This window comes from Ochlerotatus camptorhynchus, unplaced genomic scaffold (genome assembly GCF_037179485.1).
Source record: "Ochlerotatus camptorhynchus isolate MF236.1 unplaced genomic scaffold, CSIRO-AGI_Acam_v1.1 ptg000050l, whole genome shotgun sequence".
Classification (NCBI taxonomy): Eukaryota; Metazoa; Arthropoda; class Insecta; order Diptera; family Culicidae; genus Ochlerotatus; species Ochlerotatus camptorhynchus.
In genome coordinates, this window is record NW_027040540.1 from 376,937 (window position 1) to 381,470 (window position 4,534).

The window sequence follows — 4,534 nt, forward strand, 5'->3', positions numbered from 1 at the left end:
GAGAAAAGAAATTAAAGAAACTTTCAGAAAAAAATCGGATTTCACATTTAAAGGAAGGCAGAAAAGTTTCGGAAATCGGAAGTAAATTCCATAGGTAGCCATTTCCAGAGGAAGCCAGAAGAAGCTCGGAAAAACCTTCCAATAGAAGTAAAAAAACAACTGGGAAAAATTCCAGAACTAGACTAAAGAAATTTCTGCGAGAAGTTTAATTGAATTTTCTGGAGACGCAGGCAGGTAGATTAGGAAAATAAAAATTCTGGAGAAAGTCGGAAGCCAGAGCGCTAACGGAACCGTCGAAAGAAACTAGGACATAATTCCAGAAGAAAGAGCTCTTGGGGGATGTTCTAATGATCCAGAAAATTTTCTAAATGGTCCCTAACGACCCCGCAATGCCCCTGAAGTTTTTGGAACATTCCTGAAATGTACTTAGGAATATTCCATATTTGCTCGGAATTCCTTAAAAGTTCTTGTAATTTTCCTAAAGTTAATAGCGCTGATTAAGTAACTAGGAAAATTGCGAAATTTCTAAAGCGCACGATTTTCTTAAATTTATTGTTACATCAGCATTGAGGTTCTCTGATCTTCCCGATTTTTCTAAATTTTAAAAGTTATCGACACTGCCATTAATAAGCACGGAACTTCCCATAAAATGTTCTCACAATGTGCTAATGTTCGTGTAACTTCCCTTACGTTTCTTAAATTTGCATGAGCCCCTCGGAACATTGCTGAAGTTTTCGGAAATTGCCTGAGTTTCTTGGAACTCCTTTAAAATTTCAGCGAGGTCCTTGAAATTTATATATCTGTCTCGGAGCTTCCTAAAGTTCTCTCAATTCTCCTGAAACTAATGGAAAATGTCCTGAAAACCATTAAAATTTCCAGAAGTTTTTTGGACTTGTGAAGTATCCAATATATTTATGATGTTTCCTTAAGTTCACTGGAGTTCGCTGGACTTTCCTAAAATTTCCAGGTTTTGGAATTTTAACAAAAGTTATTGAAACATTTTTTAATTAATCGAAACTTACTCAAAAGTCTGGACTTTTCTGAAGTTTCAAAACTTCTTAAAAGTTCCTGCAGCTAGTGTGGATCTGCAATCAAAATCTGGAAGCATCTCTGAAGTTCCAGGGAAGTTGAAAAAAAAATTGGCGGAAGAAGAAGAAAGAAACATTCGAGCGAAGGCTGAAGAAGCTTCCAAGGGAAGTCGAAATAAAAAATCCCTGAGGAATTGAAAAATAATTTACGATGCAAGGTGGAACAAAATTCCAGGGGAAAGTTGGAAGAAAATTCAGGAGCTTTAATAATGTTTAAAAAGTATTTTCCGATTCCCCCGGAATTACCAGAAAGAGCCATCGACTGTTTATCGATTCATGGGTAGCCTAAAACGGTCAGGACATTGAAACATTAATCGAAAAAGTATCCATAAGACATTTTTTAAAGATGTTTTTTTTTTTTTAATTTTAAAGGTTCAAAAAATTTGAGATATTCAAAAAGATACAAGTCTCTCATAATAATTTTCTCCGAAATTCGAGCGCGGCAGGCAATAATCATGTTGATTATTTTAAATAATCGGTATAAATTGGTTTCGAAACTCAAAAATCGGTACTCTGAGGAACCTTATCTGTATATCGGTATCTAGTTCGGAAATCGGTATAAATACATCAATCGGTATATTTGGCAACGCTGGATGAGTGTGTGAGTGCTGACTATAGCGTCCATTGCTCCAATGGTAGCGCTCTGCCTCCCGTTGACGATACTGCCATCCCGAGCAAAGTAAAATAACAACCTGATATCATCTTGAAAACAAAACTCCATGAACATTTCAAATGGTCCTATCTACTTTGATCGATTCTCTTCATCGACTTTCTCTTTTCATAACCACTGCTATGCAAACAGATTTCACGCTAATTCTACCACATAGTTTGATAAAGGATGTTCTTATCTAGCGTCCAAAACGTTAAATACAACAGGGAAAGTTTTTGCAGCTGAGTTATTGACGAAAGGGAAAGTCGATGAAGAGAATCGATCAATGCAGATAGGACCTTTTGAAATGTTTATCTAGAGATCTTGTTATTCCAGATATCATTTTGTTTTCAGCTGTTATCGCATAACTAATTTAGTTTTTAACCTCGTCTAATTTTTTATCAGTTGTTATCATGAAAGCATATGAAATGATGCAAGGTTAGTTTAAAACTTCCAATATTATCCGCATGGTAGGAAATAAAAAACATCGCCAGCCATCATCGCCAGCCAACATCGATAAAATTATTTGAAATTTGTTGACAAAATTTGCATGGATCACAGAATTTGTTATCAAGATGTTTCCAATGATAACTAAATCTGTTTATTTGTGATACCCAAGGAGTATTCTTTTGTTATAATTTGTGTTATGTTGGCTGTTTATTCAACCACATCAATAACATGTTCAGTAGACTGATGCAAAATTTGACTTTTTCGCTCCACAGTGCTTAAATGGTTTCAAATCGGGTTCTGATTAGCCTCCCAAAGCTACAACTCATTTGGTTAGAAACACAAGCTATTTGAAGTTTACATGTAAATTACTATGGGAAATCGCAAATTTTTGTTCTTTGCCTCCTAGTATTTTTCCATATTGAGCTGCGAAACAGTTCGATAGCCATTCTTATAGAAAATTTTCTCAGCTACAACTGTGCTCAAGATCGTTTCTATGTAAAACGAGACAGGAAAAAGTTATTAATTATTTAAGAGATTGGTAAACTTATGACATGATCAAGCAGCTGCTCTGTAGGCCATACTGTATTTTGCAGTGTGACATAGTAGCCATGATTTTTGTGTCCTATTCAACGCCCCAGAAACACCAATGTTGCCTGCTGAGCAGTTGAATGAGCATTAACATAAGACATCAGCGCACCAAATGGGTTCAAATTTTAAGAGGTTAGTCAGGATTCGATTTGGAATCGTTTAAGTATTGTGGAGCGAAATTTTCAAATTTTGCATCACTCTAATGTTCAGTTATCAAATCTTGATAACCGGGTATCAGAACTTGTTATCAATTTGGTATAATCCTTTGCTCGGGATACAATGAAACCACTGCAAACGTTTCCAGTTCTGATAAAGGAGGCTTTTTGGATAGCAGAAGATAAAGTGTTTATTGTGTTGTACATTTTGACTATAGTTATAAGATGTTTTGTATAGTGAACAATAATTCTCGGCTCTGTAAAGTTAATTCGATTGAGCCTTATCAAATAAATTAATGAGCGAAAAAAAAAACATGATGAACTCAAAATTCAATTCATGAAATTCTGAACGGCAAAACCAATACTTTGTTAACATTTTTACTATTTCGCCTGGAACTGCTCATAAGCATGATATTATTCAAATAATTTGATTAGTCAAGCAAACTTTAAGTTGCCTGTATTTCAGTTCGTTATAATTGCTTTTCTCTGTCAGATGTGCGAATTTAGTTCACTACTTGTAGACTTCTTCAGGGCCAAGTAGTCAAACAGCGCTTACTTGGTACTGAAGAATTAACATAAATTTAAACAACTCCACTGCACTACAAATGCTGTTTATGGAATACCGCTTAGAGGTTCGAACAATTTGAAAGAATCACGGTTTCCCTAAATATTGGTATCAAATTTAAATAAAACATTGCTTCTGTTGGTATTTTTCATCATCCAACTCCATATACTAGCAATGATTTGCTAGCCCATTGAAAGCATTCAGTTAGTATTCAATTCAAAAACAGTTCCAATTTGGGACATCTGCCGTAATCGCGCAAACCGCCCCGAACTTTTCTGCTCAATCAAAAATTCACGGCTGCCAACCTCGGTGGCGTGCGGCCCGAGAGGCAGAGAGCAAGAAAAAGCACAAATTAAAAAATTGCTTAATTTAATTAAAATATTTACTGAGAGACACACACCAGGACAGACAGGGACAAGCCGGGAAGGTGGTTGTTAGTCCTTGAGCGAGGTGCCGGAGCCATCAGGAAAGCTTCAAGTTTTCATGTTTTTTTGTTGTTGTTCCGCTCTCTACCCACTAGAAGTAGTAGAGCAGCATGTTTGGGTTCTTGTAGGGTAGAGCACTACTTCGGCATAAGCGCCCATTTCCGTCATATCGAGCAGAAACATCAAATTTATCAATGATCTCGACATGACACAACGAACGCTCCTAGTGAATCCATTTTTTCATTTATGTTGAAGTTTCAATGTGTTTGAACGGATTTGAAACTCGTTTGACCGAATTGAAATCAAGAAGAAGTGTGAGATTGTTATCAATATCTTAACAATTTGTGACATTTTTTACTTTTTATCAAATCTAACCATGGAAAGACAAATAAATTTAGAAGTCATCTTTAGGTCCGTTCGAAAACGAGAGTATGACGGAAATCAGATCTTAACCCTAGGTAGGTAGGTATGGAGCTTCGTTTGGGTTGCTTCCTGCGAAACACACTGCTCTTGTGTTTTTCTCATCCATTTAACATACAAACACAAGTTTGCGGTGGTCGGTGGCTCGGGATGCTGCTGCTTCTGCTACTATTGCGATGGGAATGAGATCCTTC